The 21,471-nt window shown below is 40.6% G+C and overlaps 1 protein-coding gene across 10 annotated transcripts in view; it reads right to left on the bottom strand.

Annotated features, from left to right (window-relative positions):
* OSBPL5 (oxysterol binding protein like 5) overlaps positions 1 to 21,471 on the bottom strand; it is a 1,550,034-nt gene that overhangs the window by 1,088,089 nt on the left and 440,474 nt on the right. The window lies entirely within an intron of this gene.

Below are 21,471 nucleotides of genomic sequence, written 5' to 3'. Positions count from 1 at the left end.
CTTGACATGTATGGGCAGTCTATTCTAGAGTCTGGGGATTCTCTGGGTCAGAAACCTATCCCTCTAGCATATTTTGTTCATTGTGATGACAAGGTTTAGATCCCTGGAGCATGTGTCTCTGAGGGATTGGGATTTCTTTAAGTGTAGCATGTCCAACTGCTTTGGGTTTGACGTGGCCTTGTATGTTAAGCAGAGATTGCCCCTGAGTAGACAAAATGCAAGAGTATAGGTGGAGTTTTTTTAAAAGGTCAGCATAGGGCATCTGCTTTAGGCCTGTGATTCTTTTAGTGAGGTAGTTCTGCGGCCTTTCCAGTTGTTGCAGATGTCATCAGAGGTACATACCAAATTGAGCGTTGTATTCTATAATGGGTCTAATGAGGGATGAGTACAGTGGGACATTGACCTCCTTTTTTCTGGATGAAAAGCCCTTAGTGATGAGGTGTGCCACATAGAAGGATTTACTGACTGTCGTGGCGATGTGGTTAACGAAGGTGAGACCACTGTCCACCTGTGTTCCTAAGTATCTTATCACACTTTTGGTGTTTAGTGTACTGCAACTATTTGATAATTCACAGGTACACGTTTTTTTCCAAAGGGGATAACTATACATTTCTTTGCACTGAGCTTGAGCCCATGGCTTTGACACCAAGCATCTGTTTCTGTAACGTCCTTTTGTAGAATATCCACATCATTTGGGGATTCAATAATGGCTCCCAGTTTGCAGTCATCTTTCAAATTTGTTAGCCAGAGTCCTTTACTGTTGGCCTTTACTTCAGAGAAGTTGATGCCAAACAAGAGCAGTCCTAGGACTGAACCCTGAGGTACTCCACTTGTCACTTGTCTGGAGATGGATTTGGAGTCGGCTACTTTTATAGTGTGGGGTCTGTCAGTAAGCCAGTTGGCAATCCATCCACTTTAATATATTATTTGAATTATTTTAGCTAAGCAGCCTATATTTATTCTATTCATAGTCCACATATTTATTTCTCAAACATTTAGTACAGTCAAGGAACTTAAAAGAAGACACAGCCCACTCCGTAATGAAAAAATGGAAGGAATAGGCACCGGACACAAAAGACGAGCTTCTTCAAGCCAAATCCAGCAAAACAAGTCCAACAAACGATCTTTCGCCAATGTTTAATGTTGTTAAAACCTTTTATTGTATTTTACAAACACAAAGTTACGTGAAACGCATACAGAGTTTTTCGTTTAGACCAATGTCCAAACTTCATCAGACAAACACTGGCTTTCCCGCCAGTATACATTTAAATATAAAACTGTAGTGATGTCATCAAATGAATGGTATTTTAAAGAAGTAACATCCTTTCTAAAACCAACTATATATTCAACTTTTTCAAATTTGATAGCATTGTTATTTATGCCAAAGGGTTATTAAAAGGTGTTAATTTTGTAATGTTATACATTTATAATTTTATAACCCCAATATAGTCCTGTTTCCAAGTATACAGTTTTTCTATATACGTGTATATGGGTTTTTTATATATACGTGTATATATAAATACTTTTATATATATCAAAAACTTTATAAATAGTGGACATCACAAATGAATATGTATCAATAAAATAATAATAATAATGTTATGAGTATAAAAACACCATATTATTTAAAAATGTTCTATTATTTTTACATACAATATTATATGTGTATGTAAATGTTATTAAATCTAAATCATTAAAAATGTATATATATAATATAAAACCTGTGTGAACATTTATATTTCCCCTACATTTCCTATGGTTAACATAACTTGGTTAAAATGCTAGATTAATAATTAACTTATGTATAATATAACAATTATCCAAAAATACTGGTGTATTGCATCTGCTTTAGGCCTGTGATTCTTTTAGTGAGGTATTTCTGTGACCTTTCCAGCTGTTGCAGATGTCTTGTGAGGTACATACCAAATGGGGCATTATACTCTATAATGGGTCTAATGAGGGATGAGTACAGTGGGACAATGACCTCCTTTTTTCTGGATGAAAAGCTCTTAGTGATGAGGTGTGCCACATAGAAGGATTTCCTGACTGTTGTGGCAATGTGGTTATCGAAAGTGAGACCATTGTCCACCTGTGTCCCTAAGTCTCTCATCACACTTTCGATGTTTAGCGTCCTGCCATCTATGTGGTAATTCATGGGTACATGTTTTTTTCCAAAGGGGATAACTATACATTTCTTGGCTTTAAGCTTGAGCCCATGGCTCTGGCACCAGGCATCTGTTTCTGTAAGGCCTTTTTGTAGAATATCCACATCATTTGGGGATTCAATAATGGCTCCCAGTTTGCAGTCATCTGCAAACTTTGTTAGCCAGAGTCCCTTAGTGTTGGACTGTACTTCAGAGAAGTAGATGCCAAACAAGAGTGGTCCCAGGATGTCATTGGTCTATTGCACTCAGCTTTTATCAGACTAGTCATTGAGTAAAATGCACCCTTTGGCATGTACCTAACCAGACACTTGAAGCAACTTGAGACAAGGGTTCCTCACAAAAGTCATAAAGAGAGTAAACAAGGTCTATGGAGACAATTTGTACTCCTACAGACTGTTAGGTGGCAAACTATGCCTAACCTACAAAGCATTCTCTGGTCTCACATTGATAGATTTGTTGCACATACAGAAAATAAATAGCATAAGAAATGGTAGTTCTATGGAACGAAACCTCATCTCCAACATAAACAGGAGAAGAGGTCTGTGTCTCAAAGATTACCCCTTCTCTGGAACAGGCTTCCCATTTATGTGAAGCAAAGTTAATCCCTAACACTATTCAAATGTAACTTGAACCAATGTCTGTTTAATTGCACATTTACCCGTGGTTTGGCACCAATATCTCTAATGGATAGGGACAGCCTGTGAATGCTTGATGCATACAAGCCAATATTGTAAGAGTAAAATCCCCGGAGTAACAGCAATATATTAGTAAATTTGGGTTAAGCTTGGTTAAGCTTAAAATGGTTCTTGGGCTGATAGCCTTGTAACCTTCCATGAACCTATAAACATATGAAGGATGATGGCGTTTAGCTTAGTAACCTCCTATGAACTTATAAACCTATGAAGGATGATGGCACTAGCCTAGTAACCTCTTATGAACCTATGAATCTATGAAGGATGACGGTGCTTAGCTTAGTAACTACCTATGAACATATGAAGGATGATGGTGCTTACCCTAGTAACTACCTATGAACTTATGAAGGATGATGGTGCTTGGCCTAGTAACTACCTGTGAACCTATGAAGGATGATGGTGCTTAGCTTAGTAACTATCTGTGAACCTATGAATCTATGAAGGATGATAGTGCTTAGCCTATTAACCTCCTATGAACCTATGAAGGATGATGGTGCTTAGCCTAGTAACCACCTATGAACCTATAAAGGATGATGGTGCTTAGCCTAGTAACTACCTGTGAACCTATGAAGGATGATGGTGCTTAGCCTAGTAACTATCTGTAAACCTATGAAGGATGATGGTGTTTAGCCTAATAACCTCCCATGAACCTATGAAGGATGATGGATGATTAGCCTAGTAACCACCTACGAAGAATGATGGTGCTTAGCCTAGTGACCACCTATGAAGGATGATGGTGCTTAGCCTAGTATCCACATATGAACCTATGAAGGATGATGGTGCTTAGCCTAGTAACCACCTATGAACCGATGAAGGATGATGGTGCTTAGCCTAGTACCTAGCTATGAACCTATGAAGAATGATGGTGCTTAGCCTAGTGACCTCCTATGAACCAATGAAGGATGATAGTGCTTAGCCTAGTAACCACCTTTGAACCTACGAAGGATGATGGTGCTTAGCCTAGTAACTACCTGTGAACCTATGATGGTACTTAGGGTAGTAACTACCTGTGAACCTATGAAGGATAATGATGCTTAGCTTAGTAGCTATCTGCGAACTTATGAAGGATGATGTTGCTTAGCCTGGTGACCTCCTATGAACCTATGAACATATGAAGGATGATGGTGCTTAGCCTAATAACCTCCCATGAACCTATGAAGGATGATGGTTGGTTAGCCTAGTAACCACCTACGAAGGATGATGGTTCTTAGCCTAGTAACCATCTATGAACCTATGAAGGATGATGGTGCTCAGCCTAATAACCTCCCATGAACCTATGAAAGATGATGGTTGGTTAGCCTAGTAACCACCTACGAAGGATGATGGTTCTTAGCCTAGTGACCACCTATGAAGGATGATGGTGCTTAGCCTAGTAACCACCCATGAACCTATGAAGGATGATGGTGCTTAGCCTAGTAACCATCTATGAACCGATGAAGGATGATGGTGCTTAGCCTAGTAACTAGCTATGAACCTATGAAGAATGATGGTGCTTAGCCTAGTGACCTCCTATGAACCAATGAAGGATGATAGTGCTTAGTCTAGTAACCACCTATGACCCTATGAAGGATGATGATGCTTAGCCTAGAAACTACCTGTGAACCTATGATGGTGCTTAGGGTAGTAACTACCTGTGAACCAATGAAGGATGATGGTGCTTAGCTTAGTAACTATCTGTGAACTTATGAAGGGTGATGGTGCTTAGCCTAGTGACCTCCTATGAACCTATGAACATATGAAGGATGAAGGTGCTTAGCCTAGTAACCACCTATGAACCTTTGAAGGATGATAGTGCTTAGCCTAGTAACTTACTGTGAACCTATGAAGAATGATGGTGCTTAGCTTAGTAACTATATGTGAACCTATGAATCTATGAAGCATGATGGTGCTTAGCCTATTAATCTCCCATGAACCTATGAAGGATGATGGTGCTTAGCCTAGTAACCACCTATGAACCTATAAAGGATGATGGTGCTTAGCCTAGTAACTACCTGTGAACTTATGAAGGATGATGGTGCTTAGCCTAGTAACTATCTGTAAACCTATGAAGGATGACGGTGTTTAGCCTAATAACCTCCCATGAACCTATGAAGGATGATGGTTGGTTAGCCTAGTAACCACCTACGAAGAATGATGGTTCTTAGCCTAGTGACCACCTATGAAGGATGATGGTGCTTAGCCTAGTATCCACATATGAACCTATGAAGGATGATGGTGCTTAGCCTAGTAACCACCTATGAACCTATGAAGGATGATGGTGCTTAGCCTAGTAACTACCTGTGAACCTATGATGGTGCTTATGGTAGTAACTACCTTTGAACCTATGAAGGATAATGATGCTTAGCTTAGTAACTATCTGTGAACTTATGAAGGATGATGTTGCTTAGCCTAGTGACCTCCTATGAACCTATGAACATATGAAGGATGATGGTTCTTAGCCTAATAACCTCCCATGAACCTATGAAGGATGATGGTTGGTTAGCCTAGTAACCACCTACGAAGAATGATGGTTCTTAGCCTAGTGACCACCTATGAAGGATGATGGTGCTTAGCCTAGTATCCACATATGAACCTATGAAGGATGGTGGTGCTTAGCCTAGTAACCACCTATGAACCTATGAAGGATGATGGTGCTTAGCCTAGTAACTACCTGTGAACCTATGATGGTGCTTATGGTAGTAACTACCTTTGAACCTATGAAGGATAATGATGCTTAGCTTAGTAACTATCTGTGAACTTATGAAGGATGATGTTGCTTAGCCTAGTGACCTCCTATGAACCTATGAACATATGAAGGATGATGGTTCTTAGCCTAATAACCTCCCATGAACCTATGAAGGATGATGGTTGGTTAGCCTAGTAACCACCTACGCAGGATGATGGTTCTTAGCCTAGCAACCACCTATGAATCTATGAAGGATGATGGTGCTTAGCCTAATAACCTCCCATGAACCTGTGAAGGATGATGGTTGGTTAGCCTAGTAACCACCTACGAAGGATGATGGTTCTTAGCCTAGTGACCACCTATGAAGGATGATGGTGCTTAGCCTAGTAACCACCTATGAACCTATGAAGGATGATAGTGCTTAGCCTAGCAACCATCTATGAACCGATGAAGGATGATGGTGCTTAGCCTAGTAACTAGCTATGCACCTATGAAGAATGATGGTGCTTAGCCTAGTGACCTCCTATGAACCAATGAAGGATGATAGTGCTTAGCCTAGTAACCACCTATGAACCTATGAAGGATGATGATGCTTAGCCTAGAAACTACCTGTGAACCTATGATGGTGCTTAGGGTAGTAACTACCTGTGAACCTATGAAGGATGATGGTGCTTAGCTTAGTAACTATCTGTGAACTTATGAAGGGTGATGGTGCCTAGCCTAGTGACCTCCTATGAACCTATGAACATATGAAGAATGATGGTGCTTAGCCTTTTAACCACCTATGAACCTATGAAGGATGATAGTGCTTAGCCTAGTAACTTACTGTGAACCTATGAAGGATGATGGTTCTTAGCTTAGTAACTATATGTGAACCTATGAATCTATGAAGCATGATGGTGCTTAGCCTATTAACCTCCCATGAACCTATGAAGGATGATGGTGCTTAGCCTAGTAACCACCTATGAACCTATAAAGGATGATGGTGCTTAGCCTAGTAATTATCTGTGAACCTATGAAGGATGATGGTGCTTAGCCTAATAACCTCCCATGAGCCTATGAAAGATGATGGTGCTTAACCTAGTAACCACCTATAAACGTATGAAGGATGATGGTGTTTAGCCTACTAACTACCTGTGAACCTATGAAGGATGATGGTGCTTAGCCTAGTAACTACCTATGAATCTATAAGAATTGATGGTGTTTAGTATAGTGTCCATCTATGAATCAATGAAGGATGATGGTGCTTAGCCTTGTAACCACCTATGAACCTATGAAGGATGATGGTGCTTAGCCTAGTAAACACCTATGAACCTATGAAGGATGGTGGTGCTTAGGCTAGTAGCCACCTATGAACCTATGAAGGATGATGGTGCTTAGCCTAGTAACTTACTGTGAATCTATGAAGGATGATGGTGCTTAGCTTAGTAACTAGCTATGAACCTATGAAGGATGATGGTGCTTAGCCTATTAACCTCCTATGAACCTATGAAGGATGATGGTGCTTAGCCTAGTAACCACCTATGAAGGATGATGGTGCTTGGCCTAGTGATCTCCTATGAACCAATGAAGGATGATGATGCTTAGCCTAGTAAACACCTATGAACCTATAAAGGATGATGGTGCTTAGCCTAGTAACCACCTATGAACCGATGAAGGATGATGGTCCTTAGCCTAGTAACTAGCTATGAACCTATGAAGGATGATGGTGCTTAGCCTAGTGACCTCCTATGAATCAGTGAAGGATGATGGTGCTTAGCCTAGTAACTACCTAAGAACCTATGAAGGATGATGGTGCTTAGCCTAGTAACTACCTGTGAACCTATGACGGATGATGGTGCTTAGCCTAGTAACCACCTATGAAGGATGATGGTGCTTAGCCTAGTAACTACCTGTGAACCTATAAAGGATGATGGTGCTTAGCCTAGTAACCACCTATGAACATATGAAGGATGAGGGTGCTAGCACCATTAATGTATCAAAGTTTGCAGTCATCTGCTTGTTTGGTAAAAAAAATGGCAGTAAGAAATATCAGCAGGACAGAGTCTTGAGGGACTCTGCAGGTGACAAGGGATAGTACAATACTATAACTACACATGCTGGTCTGTTACTACTTAACTTATACTCAACTTACACATAATTTTTTCTCATCACTCACTTTAAAAATTAACAAAACTATACCTATTTTAAACACTACACAACTACTTACAGAACTGTACCATTCTATTGAATCTTCACATCTAACAACTAAATTCTACAGAGAGGAAGTGCTTGCAAATATAACATTTCAAATCTTCAGTGGCACACCTGTGTATACAAACTATGTACATTGCATTTTTTACATATGATAGATTCTTAATTATCATATGCTGATTGTTTTATATCCAGTGCAGAATTCTTTGGCAGAGCTTTGATTTGGAGCCTGTATTTAGTATCATAGTACACAAGGTCATAAAAGGCAAAAATTTCTGTAAAAAAGAAAGTATATCCATATGTATAATGAAGTAATAGTCTTGCAAAAATTTACGTCACACAGGAAAAATTGAAAGGATTTAGATCCCATTGCTTGAGATTAACTGCTTTCATCTTTAATGGCAATAAAACCTCATCAGAATGACAAACATAACTACTTGCCTCACTTTAAACACAGCCTCTCTCAAACATGACAACTAGAACCAATCAACATATTTCTTTAGCGGTTTCACTGTATTTTAGGGATGAAGTGCTTAACTTATTCAACATTAAATGGTTTCCCATATGTGCATGTTGTTTTGTTGTTTTTTTATCAATTCTATTAATATTATGAAATGTTGCACTTCAATTACACTGCATTTTGATGGAAGAGATGAGAAACATCCTGTGTCAGAAAAAAATATTTGATGAGGAAAAGGTAGATGAGTTACTTTAGTTAATCTGAAATTATCCCAATCTATCTACTCATTACTTGATAAACTTCTTAAATGACTTTCTAACTTTGAAAAGTAAATAATCCTGATTATGTTTAACTTAAAATACATCCACATTTACTTTCATAAATATAGCAACAAGGGGTATTTTTTAGATAAAAGGCATAGCTATTTAGTACTTTGGAATATGGGTCCCTATTGGATCGACGAAAAATCAAGATCTCGAACGGCTTAGAAGTCAAAAATGCCGTTCTTTGTAATCACTATTGTGAAACCGTGGTACCGTGAAGATCAAAAAATTTACCCTTTCCTCACTGTAGTGCAATCTCGGAGTTGGAATATATATTTAGTGGGGGGAGTGGGAGGTGCAGCTCCCCACAATAGTGATTTCGATTTTCTGCATTTCCGCTGATGTGAGCTTTCAAGATTTTTGAAATTTCGTCTATATAATATAGACCCTTGCAATACAGTAGGTACCTGGATAAGTGTGCAGCATTATTTAATCAAACAGGAACTTTACTGCCATAACATTCAAGACAGCTAAACATGTTGTGCCAAACAGTTATAAAACATGTAAACTGTAGTATGAATCATACAGTATAAAATACATCTTCCATTATAAAACCGTCTGTGATTTGTGATAAGCCTTAGATGCATTTCAAACAGTATGAGGCAAGGTCTTGTTAGCAACCAAAGTGGGACAGAATACAATGGACAATATGCATGGAAGAAATCAGATTCCAGAATCCTTGATCAAGACCAGATTATATTGATCAGTCTTCAGAGAGGTAAATGTGAAGAGAAAAGTTGGTCTAGATGCTGTTATGAAATCTAAAGTTTGGAAGGCATCCCTGAAATTTGAACAAGGAAAGGAGCTTTTGATAATCTAGTGAACCTTACCCCTTCTTATGTGTCAGACTGATGTTTAAAAAAAAACACCATGAAGGAATAGTACAACTGTGAAACGGACTCTGGTAAAAGGGTCCCTACTGAAATGTTGGCACTCGAAATACCAAGTGCCAACAAGTTGAAAAAAAAAAAAACAGACCAAAAAACACAGGAGAAGAGTGAATCTCAAAAATTGCTCTTCTCCTTAAAACTTCTTTTTGCAGGGATGGCAGGCCCCCATCACCCCTGAACTTATATATACCAACTCTGAGGTCACCATACCTTGGAGAAAAGGACATATTCTGAGAAGTGGCATCTTGAGCATGGCATATGCAAGTCTATACTTTCTGTCATTCAATCTCCGTATTTCAGGACTCACTGTAAAGGGTTCTGACATTTGAAATGGTTACCCTCTGGAAAGACTATTGTGAATGAACTGGATTTTTGTTCCTTTTTGTTCCCATGTTTTACAGCAAGAAAATCAAGAAAACACTTTTCCTTTGCACCCATAAATAAATGTAATTAAAAAAAAAGAAAGATATTTAAATGTACTGGTGCTATATTAGTGTATATGGGTCTACAAATTTGTGTGACACACATTTCATGTAAACATTTTGATCTAAAATACAAGTGGTGAACAATGCATATGTGAGAAAATATTTGGTCTAAACACATTTACTCAACAGATGGGAAGTAAAGTACTGACAGATACAATCAGGAAATACACCCTATGGAATACAGTATATGGCAAGTGAATGCCTTATGCAGTGTAACTTAAAGACACTTCTTTTCAGCACATAATGCAGATCTCTGTTTTTCATTGTAAATCACTGCTGGAGCAATGACCAACTGCACTAGCGATGATCCTCTACTTTTCTGAGATTTCTCCTGCATTAGAAGTGGTCTAACCATTGAGTTCGTATAATTTTGGTGTGTGTGTGTGTGTGTGTATGTGTGTGCATGTGTGTTTGCTGGGGGCATCAAAGTACTTAAAGATAGCTTTTTCATAGTCTTACATATTCAGCAATTTTTCATGTTGTCAATGTTATTTTTTCAAACATATTGTGTATAAACAAAATATTTTCAGACAAATGGGTTGTCAACTACTTGAATTTTAATTGAAATGTTTATATGAATTGTATCAGACAAATGTGTAGTTGATCAGTTTTTAATAGACCCATATATATGCATATAACACCTCCTCTAAAAAGAAGTCACTAGACTAGTGGGACTAAGCTGGTCAGCAAAGGATAAACATAAATAAATACATAAATTAATTAATGTATTAAAGTTCACTTTTATTTAATCACAAATAGTTCCTAAAAATTCATTGAAAACACATTTTGTCAAAACATATTTCACTGAATCATATTTCACAGAAAATACCGAATACAGCAAATGCTTCTTCAATATATTCTTGGTCACATAAAAGTGGAGGAAAGAGAAAACACTACACACACTCTGAATCACTGTTGCCTCATAAACAAAAACTTGGAAAGATGTGCATAAAACACAACACCGGGCAATGCAAAACAAAAATTATGTCCTACACTAACCTGACTTGAAATTCCAACTATCTCAACACCAAAAATCACACAACCAGTGACAATCTACAGCATCTGTGAAATGTGATTCAGCAAAATGTGTTTTCAATAAATTTTTCAACAATTTAACATTCAACAAAAATACAGTAAGATAAAAAGAACCATACCCTATAAATATATATATATATATATATATATATATATATATATATATATATACATATATATATATATATATACACACACACACACACACACACACACACACACACACACACACACACACAATATGTATATATATATATATATATATATATGTTTTTTTTTTTTTTTTCCTCTTATAAATATAAATGGATGCATGTCCATATACTGTGAAATTTACAAACTGAAAGGCAACTTTTCGAGCACAAATACTTGATCACTAACTGACTGAAAAAAACACAAAGTAGAACAGCTTTTCTTCAGGGGGATTCTACCCCCCACAAAACTACATATACTAAATTCAAAATCGCAACACAGTGGGGAAGTGGAAATTCCCCAATCTCCACTGTACCAAAATCTCACAAAGAAAAACAGCCAGAATATGCTATGAGAAGATTTTTTTGTTTTTCTGTTTGACAGATTAAACTGTTGGCCACTTACTTATAACTGATATATGGGTCCCCTTCAAAGGATCGAAATGTCAGAATATTGAATCACTGATCAGTGAAGACCAGAAATCAAACTTTTGACATACTGAACCCTGTGAATGGAGATTGCTGTGCAGTGCACTGTAGTGTGATCTGGGAGTTGGCATATTATACGTAAGTGCTTTCGCTCAGTGTGGGTGTTGCAAAAACATGAAATAAGAAGTTTTCATGTTTTAGATTCATTTTTTTGTTAGGTTCAATATTTCAGAACTTCGATCATCTGGTCTTATAGGGACATAGGTTCTTAGGTGGGTACTAGGCTATCGGCCCTGGGGCCTATATAAGCCTAGCCAAAAAGGTTCCCTGGCTTTCACCACCCAAGAAAATTATTTTCCTGTGCCCCTGTCAAGCAGTGCCGCAGAAGTGATCCCTGGGGTGAATTTTCTATTTCCCATCCAGTCGTCAAGGTTTTTCTTAAAGAGGGCCAATGAGGAGCTTTGCTTGACATGAATAGATAGTTTATTTCAGAGTAGGGGAAGTCTCTGGGACAGGAATCTATCCCTCCATCATGTTCTGTTTATGGTGGTGACAAAGTTTAGGTCCCTGGAGCATGTGGTTCAGAGAGATTGGGATTTCATTAAGTGTAGCATGTCCAACAGCTCTAGGTTTGCCATAGCCTTGTATGTTAGGCAGAGATTGTCTCTGAGTAGGCGATATGCGATGGAGTAGAGCTAGAGTTTTTTTGAGATGGTCTGCGTATGGCATCTGTTTGAGGCCGGTAATCCTCTTAGTGAGATATATCTGTGGCCTTTCCAATTGGTGTAGGTGTCTTGTGAGATACATGCCAAACAGGGCATTGTACTCTATAATGAGTCTGATGAGGGATGAGTAGAGAGGAACAATGACCTCCTTTTTTCTAGAGGAGAACTGTTTTGTGATGAGGTGTGCCATGTAGAAGGATTTCCTGACTACTGTGCCGATGTGGTTATCAACGGAGAGACTACTGCCCACCTGAGTCCCGAGGTCTCTTATCACACTTTTGGTGTTTAGTGAGCTACCGCCTATGTGGTAGTTCATGGGTACCGAGTTTTTCCCAAAGGGGATGACAATGCACTTCTTGGCATTGAGCTTGAGGCCATGACTTTGACACCAAGCATCTGTCTCTGTGACGCCCTTTTGTAGAATGTCTACATTATTAGGTGATTCTATTATGGCTCCCAGTTTACAGTCATCAGCGAACTTTGTTAGTCAAAGACCTTCTTTGTTGGCCTGCACTTCAGAGAAGTAGATGCCGAACAGGAGAGGACCCAGGACTGAACCCTGTGGTACTCCACTCGTCACTGGTCTGAAGTCAGACTTGGAGTCAGCTACTTTTACTGTGTGGGTTCTGTCGGTGAGCCAGATGGCCACCAATCTTGTGACATATGGATTTATGCCCAGTTTAGTGAGTTTATTTATAATTCCAGAGTGGGGGATGTTATCGAAAGCCTTGGCAAGGTCAAGATAGGCTGTGTGCACTACCTTGCCTTCATCTATGGCTCTAGTGAGTGCTTCAAAGAAGTCAATCAGGTTTAGTAGACATGATCTACCTTTTACAAACCCAAACTGAGTGGGGTCCAGGGTTTGGAGATTACCTATGTCTTTATTTATAAGCTCCAAGATGATACGTTTCATGGCCTTGCAGACTAGGTTCGTCAGGCTAATGGGGTGGTAGTTTCCGGGGTCCATAGTGGCACCCACTTTGTGGAGTGGGATAACCATCACTGTGTGCCATTCAGCAGGCACATAGCCTGAGGTGAGGCTATGACTGAACATGGTACTTAGGTGGGGTGCCGGTTCATTCTGTAGTTCATGCAGTATGCAGCCTGGGATGTTGTCTGGTCCCATGGATGCTGTGTTCTTGGCTTTGGAGAGTGTGGTCTTTACTTCTTCATCTGTGAGTAAATGGGCTTTCCATTCTTCCGGTATTAAGATGGGCCCTTTGGAGGGTGAGAGCGAGGTAAAGTTAGCACTGAACCTATCTGCCAGGATGTTGGCAATATCGGTTGGTTCTGTATATTTAGTGCCATAGTGCTCTAGCTCAGAGCAGATTTTATGAGGGACCTCAGCTTCTTGCTAAGGCTGACCAGGGAGTTCCTCCAATTTTGGGATTTTACTCTTTTTTGCAACAGCTTCTTCCTTCTGTTGTAGAGTTTGTTTATGGCAGGGGACCACCAGATTGGCTTCCTTTTTTTGGAGGATAGCATCTTGGTTCTGTTGGGGATGGCACAATCCATACACTCGTGTATGTGCTTATACAGTGCATTTGTGTAAGATTCAGCAGTCATACCTCTATTTTCCGCCTGCATGGGTGTCATGAGGTTTGCTACTTCTGTCTTAAGAAGCATGAAGTTGGTTTGCAGTAGTTTGTGATGGTGGTTTCCTTAATGGGGAGTGGGGTGGGATATGGATGCCTAGGGTGATTAGCTTGTAGTCAGATCTGACCAGCGAGGAACTGATCTGGCATGGAACATTGGTTACCCATACTGGTAATGACCAGGTCCAGGATATTGCTGCCCCTGGTGGGGGTGTGGACAAGCTGATCCAAGGCATTGGAATTTATGAATTCCAGAAAATGTTGAGCGAATGAGTTGGTACATGAGTAGTGTTCCCAGTTGAGAGAGGGTACTTGAAATCACCTATAATTAAGGTATTAGGTTGCACCTTAATATTTTCCAGTATCTTAAGAAAAGAAAAGTGGGAATCCTGGGGCATGGTGGGGGATCTGTAACAAGCTAAACCTGGGTTGAAGTTTTGCCAGTGTTAGTTGCACTTGGATAATTTTGGAGGTATTATGTTGAGCAACTTACCTGAAGATGTGGATATCCTTAATGAATATGGACATGCCTCTGCCTTTAGTGTTTCGGTCCAGGTTAGGTGGCTGAAAGGTGTAGTATGAATTATAGCCTGGTAATGCAGGGGTGCTCTCTGAAGCCTTGAACCAGGTATCTGTCACTGCACAGATGTTGATGTTCTCCATTTTAAGGAGTGCCTCGAGTGAGTGCATTTTGAGGTTTAGACTTCTAGCATCAAATAGCATTACCCTCAGAGTTTGCTTGTTTGTACCTGTTACGGTGGTAAATTTAGCATTTGAACCTTGCCTGAAAAAGGCACTATAGAGGTGGCAAGAGCCTTAGCCAGTATCTGGAATCCCAGGGGTGATAGGTGCAGGCCATCTCTGGCAAAGCATAGTGGTCTGTCAACCATCTCATCCCAGGCAGACAGATACTGGATCCCTTAGAATGACACCAGAAGCTTAGCCAATTGTTGAAGTCAATCATTTTTTCCTTGTACTGTGGTATCATTCTGGGTGATGCAGGATGCTACTCAGGGCTAGGGTCATACTTGCCTGGGCTACAAGATCTGAGAACTACTCCATGACTCTTTTCATGTAGTCCAGGGAGGTATATCTCAGGTCATTCACACCAATATGGACAATGACAGTCGTATTTGTAACTTGTTGTGGAGTGACCTGAGTGCATGCGTTATGTGGTGGATCCTGGCACCCGACAGTAACTTTCTCCTTGTTTAGCCTGGTGAGTGGGACATCAGTGTGCCTGACTACAGAGTCACCTATGACTAGTGTGTTGGGTATGTTGTTTTGCCTTATGGGCTGAGGTTGAGTGGCAGACTGATCAGAGGTTCAATGTTCTGAGATGTTGATCCTTTGAAGTAGATTATACATAGGTTTATTGGTAAGTACTAGACTAGTTTCTTTGCTGGCCATTTTATGCCTAGTCTGTTTACCTTTTTATGCTTGAATTAATCTATCCCATTCTGTGGTCAATAGTTATATATTACCCCTAATGATAATAAGGGGATCATACCATTGATAATATGAGGGGAACCATGTATGGAATAAAGCATTAAGGAACTGATTCTGTCTACTAGTAGTACAGTGGGAAAGCCTTGGGTAAATTTTTTTGTTTTCCATCCATAGATCCAAGTTGCTTTTGAACATAGACAGGGATGACCTTTGTTTTATGTGGATGGAAAGTCTGTTCCAGAGATACGGTATCATCTACGAGATAAACCTGTCCCTCCAAACCACTATGTTGATGTTTCAAGAAGAGGTTTACTTACCAATAAACCTATGTATAAATACACACGCACTGAGTATAATGATAGGGCTTTAAGTCGGACCAAGTAGGGGATGTTGTTTAGGCCTTGTATCCTTTTAGTTGCATGTGTATGGACAGATACATGCTAAAGGGGGCATTATACTCAATGACTGGCATAATCAGGGCCAAGTACAAGGGGACAACGACATCCCTAGATCTAGACACAATCCCTTTGTTTATAAGCTGTGCAATGTAGGAGGACTTTCATATGATACAAAAATGGAGAAAAACTAAGGGTAATACTGCTCAATGCCAGACGTCTAAACCTCAAGATGCACGCCCTCGAAGCCCTCCTCAGTATGGAGAACATCGATGTCTGTGCTGTGACTGAAACCTGGTTCAAGGCTCCTGAGAGCACCCCAGCACTATCAGGTTATACCTCATATCATGCGTTCCGGCCCCAAAATCCGGACCGAACCACAAAAGGAGGGGGAGTATCCATATTCATAAAGGATACCCACACCTCCAGATTAGTGGCAACGCACGAAGCATCGGAGACCATCCAGGTGCAATTAACCATAGGTAAAACTGCCCTACAGTTTGTAACATGCTACAGACCACCTTCTCAAACTCAGGAAACCCACACAGCCTTCCTGAAGACACTGGAGAGTATGAATGTCTCTCCAAACACCATCATATTGGGTGACTTCAACTACCCAAACATAGACTGGGAACATTACTCAAGCCCCAATACCCTAGCCCAAAGGTTCCTTGAGTTCATAAACTCAAATGCTATGGAACAACTAGTCACCATTCTCACAAGAGGAGAAAATATACTAGACCTGATCATCACAAACATGGGGACAAAATGCTCCACACCGGAAGTATATCCCTCATTGGTGAGATCAGACCATAAATTAATCTCACTGGAGATCCACATCCCGCCCCTACCGCCAGCAAAAAGACCACAGTGAAGAACTTCTCAAAAGCAAACTTCACACTTCTTAAGACTGGAGTGGTATCCTTCAAGGCCCCTGAGCCAGTGGAAACCACAACCCACTCTGCTGAAACCCTTACAAATGCCTTCTACGAGCACCTCCAGGAATGTATGGATCAAGCAATCCCTAATAAAATCAAGACCCTTTCCACCAAAGGCAGGCGCCCAGTCTGGTGGACTCCAGCCATAAACAAACTCTACAACAAGAGGAGAAAGCTACTACATGACAGAGCAAAATCCCTAAATGGGAAGGCATCTCTGATCAATACTAGCAAAAATCTACGATCACTCATAAAATCATTCAAGGCCAACTTTGAGAGAAAAATCGCTAATGACACAAAAGACAATCATAAAGCCTTCTTTAGCTATGTTAGAAACCTGGGTGGAAACTCCCAGATATGCTCAGAATTAGTCCAAAATGATAAAAAAATCACTGAACCCACAGATATTGCCAACATACTGGCAGACAGGTTCAGTGCAAATTTCTCCCCTCCCTCCCCCCCAAAAGGAGAAATATCTATCCCACCAGAGTCTAGCCTCCCAAACATCTCAGATGCCCAGGTGAGAGCTGCTCTCTCTAAAGCAAAAAACACAGCATCAATGGGACCGGATGGTGTCCCCGACTGTGTGCTACACGAACTCAATGAGGAACTAAACCTACACATAAGGCTGCTGTTTAATCTTAGCCTTACTACAGGATATGTACCCAAAGAATGGCGTACGGCAACTGTGGTCCCACTCCACAAAGGCAGTGCTTCTACGGACCCTGGAAATTACCGCCCTATAAGCTTGACGAGCCTTGTCTGCAATGCTATGGAGAGGATCATAATGGAACTCATAAATAAAGACATTGGGGACCTACAGACACTGGATCCTACCCAATTTGGCTTTGTCAAGGGCAGATCCTGCCTCTTGAACTTGGTCGACTTTTTTGAAACAGTCACTAAGGCCATTGATGAGGGTAAGGCAGTTCACACAGCCTACCTTGACCTAGCAAAAGCATTCGACACAATACCCCACTCGGGCATCATAGAAAAGCTCACCAGCTTAGATGTAAACCCATATGTCACAAGATGGGTTGCAAACTGGCTCAAGGACAGAACACACAGGGTTAGAGTTGCTGGTGCCATGTCAGACTCTAAGCCGGTCACGAGCAGTGTCCCACAGGGCTTAGTCCTGGGCCCCCTCTTGTTCGGCATTTATTTTTCTGAAGTGCAGGCAAACATAGGGGATTGTGGCTGACAAAATTTGCAGATGACTGCAAACTGGGCACCATAATTGACACTCCATCAGACACAGACATCCTCCAGAAAGGTCTCATAGAAATGGATAACTGGTGCCAGAGCCATGGCCTTAAGCTAAATGCCAAAAAATGTATAGTCATACCCTTTGGGAAAAACAAGGTAACCCCTAATTACCACATAGGTGGTAATCCATTAAACACGGAAGGCGTTATCAGGGACCTGGGGACCCAAGTTGACAGTAACCTCTCTTTTGACACTCACATTGCCAAAGTGGTTAGGAAGACCTTCTACATTGCCCACCTGATCATGAAGGGATTCACATCCAGATCAGGAGAGGTCATTGTACCCCTGTACTCTTCACTTATCAGACCAATGATTGAGTACAACGCCCCATTCGGAATGTACCTTACCCGACACCTGCAGCAGTTGGAAAGACCCCAAAAGTTCCTCACCAAAAGGATAAAGGGGCTCAAACATATGTCATACGATGCCCGACTGAAGAAACTCCAGCTCTATTCAGTCGCATACCGTCTACTCAGAGGTGATCTGTGCCTGACATACAAGGCCATGTCCAACCCGGAATTAATGGGCATGCTCCACCTCAAAAAATCCAAATCCACCAGAGCCACGAGAGCAAGAGACTTAAACCTCAACACGGATATAAATAGGACGTGCTGCAGGGACAGATTCATCACCCAGAGACTCCCTACACTATGGAACAGAATCCCAGTCCATGTGAGGCAGAGCCCCTCACTGACTCTGTTCAAGAGAAATCTTGACGAGTGGATGGGAGATCGTAGGTTTATCCCGGGAATCATCTCTGTATCACTGCTGGACAGAGGCACAGCAAACTAATGGGTATAGTATTCTCATCCTAAGGGGTGGTGAAAGCCACACACACTCTGGCTAGGCTTTTAGATGCCCTAGGGCAGATAGCCTAGTATGAACCTATGAACCTATGAACCTATGAACCTATAATGGACACATGCTGGTCAAAAGTTAAGTGACTGTCCACATAAGTTCCCAAATCCTGAAAAACTTGGTCAACTCTTAAAAGGTTTATTTTTAATGTGGTAGTTTCCTGACTTCCCAAAGGATACAATAATCCATTTTTTGGCATTTAGTTTCAGTCTGTGATTTTGGCAGCAGTGATTTATCTGTGACAAACCTTCCAGTAAGTCGGCTAAGGCATTTAGGAATTTGTTGACTTCTTCCTTGCTTGCAGTCATCTGCAAACATAGTCAGCCAGAGCCCCTTGGTATTGGCTTTTACTTCAGAAAAGTAGATGCCAAACCACAGAGGTCCCAGGACAAACCTTGGGGAATTCCACAGGTGACTGGTCTCTTTGTGGAGATAACTTCCACTATTTTGATTTCCTGCATCTTATCTGTGAGCCAGTGGGCAATCCAGTGTGTGTCATAGTGGTTTACTCCCAGTTTACATAGTTTTTCTACTACTATGCCTGAGTGGGGAAGTGTGTCAAAAAGAAAAAAGTCAAAAAGTGCCTGTAGAGTAGAGTAAAACTGAAGTGTGTCAAAAGCTTTGGTTATGTCAAGGTATAAGGTATATACCATTTTGCCTTTATCCATTGTTTTGGTGACCTTTTCAAAAACATCCACCAGGTTGACTAAGCATGACCTGCCCTTGATGAATCCAAACTGAGATGGGTCCAGTGTTTGGAGGTTTTCTATGTCCTGATTGATTAGTTCCATGATAAGTCTTTCTGTGGCTTTGCATATGAGGCTGGTCAGATTTATGTGTCTGTAATTGCCTGGGTCCACGGAAGGTCTTCCAGGGAATGGATGCAGCTGTTCTTTATTCACTTGGTACAAAGCCTGTATGTAGGCTGAGATTGATCAACGTTGTTAGGGGTGTGGATAAATTATGCTTCCTGATATTTAAGATGCATCCAGGGATATTGTTAGAACCTATCAATGCAGTATGTTCAGCTTTTGATAACACTCTTAAGACATGGTCTTGTGTGACAGCTGGAGGTGAGCCAGTTTCAGGTATACATTGAGGGATAGATGGAGGGGAGAGAGAAGTAAAGTTACAGCTAAATTTATCAGAGAATAGGTTCACTATGTGCTCAGCCTCAGTGTGGGTAACATCAGTCAGAATCAGCTCAGCAAACTGTTGCATTGTGCTTTAGAGATTATGAAAAGAAGTAAAAAAAGGCCTTATGATTGTCTTGGCTTGGGTAGCTATTTTAGCCTCAGACTTGGCTTTGGTAGATTTTATTAAGCTCCTGAGTTGTTTGTTTATTTTACTGATAATATTCTGAGAATTACTCTTCTTACTTTTGGTCAAAAGTATTTTCTTTTTTTTTTTTTTTGTAAAGCTTGTTGATAGTATGGTTTCACCTTATGTGTTTGTTTCTGGGGTTTGCCCTGCACTTGTTCCTACAGAGTATAGTTGCATCTATCAGCTGTTTACATGCTGGTGTAGTGTGGTGGTGTAAATTTCCACTTATTCAGTGGACTTAAATGAGTTTGGTGGGGATTTAAAGCTTGCCACTGTATCTTTTATGAGTAGATAGTTTGTTTTAAAGTAATATCAAAAGGTATCTTACGTGGAGGGGTTCTCTGGTTTTAATTTTATTTTGAAGGAGACTACTTTTTGGTCAGACCTATCAAGTGATGAAGATACATAAGGGAAGATGCAAGATGCCCCCATATTAGTGAATTCAACATCCAACATGTTATTCCCTCTAGTGGGCACACTAATTGGTCCAGGTTGTTTGTATTGACAAAGTCCAGGAATCTCTGTGCTTATGCACTAGTAGTGGTGCAGGTTTCACAGTCTTTAGTTGGATAGTTTAGATCACATAGGAAAATGGTATTGGGTTTATTAGGATGACTACAGGGAGAGTGCTAGCCGATATGATGGACTGAAGGACGGTTGGTATATTGTATGTGCAAGAGACCAGATGGAAGGGGAGCAAGGCTAGGTGCATCGGAGGCGGTTTCAATTTTTTTTATCATGGTGTGGATGGGAGGAGAAATGGCATAGGCATTATCCTGAAGGAACAGTATGCTAAGAGTGTGTTGGAAGTGAAAAGAGTGTTGGAAAGAGTGATATTTATGAAGCTGAAAATTGATGGTGTAATGGTGAATGTTGTTAGTGCATATTCTCCACAAGTTGGGTGTGTGATGGATGAGAAAGAAAAATTTTGGAGTGAGTTGGATGAAGTGGTGATGACTGTACCCAAGGGTGAGAGACTGGTGATTGGAGCATATTTCAATGGGCATGTTGGTGAAGGGAACAGAGGGGATGAGGAAGTGATGGGTAGGTATGGTGTTAAGCAAAGGAATGCAGAATGTCAGATGGTAGTGGATTTTGCGAAAAGGATGGACATGGCTGTGATGAATACGTATTTTAACAAGAGGGAGGAGCATAGGGTGACATACAAGAGTGGAGGAAGATGCACACAGGTGGATTATATCTTATGTAGAAGGGCCAATCTGAAGGAGATTGGAGACTGTAAAGTGGTGGCAGCGGAAAGTGTAGTTAGGCAGCATAGGATGGTGGTTTGTAGGTGACATTGGTGGGTCTGAGACAATGTTACAATTGCCTCATGTACACGGACAAACCTCTCCTCCTCCCACGTAACACTAACACTTGTGAGAGATGCAGCTATT

Source organism: Protopterus annectens, chromosome 17.part0, assembly GCF_019279795.1.
Source record: "Protopterus annectens isolate FY-2018-M chromosome 17.part0, PAN1.0, whole genome shotgun sequence".
Classification (NCBI taxonomy): domain Eukaryota; kingdom Metazoa; phylum Chordata; order Ceratodontiformes; family Protopteridae; genus Protopterus; species Protopterus annectens.
The sequence above is the reverse complement of the archived record's forward strand: the minus strand, read 5'-3'. Positions and strand labels throughout refer to the sequence as shown.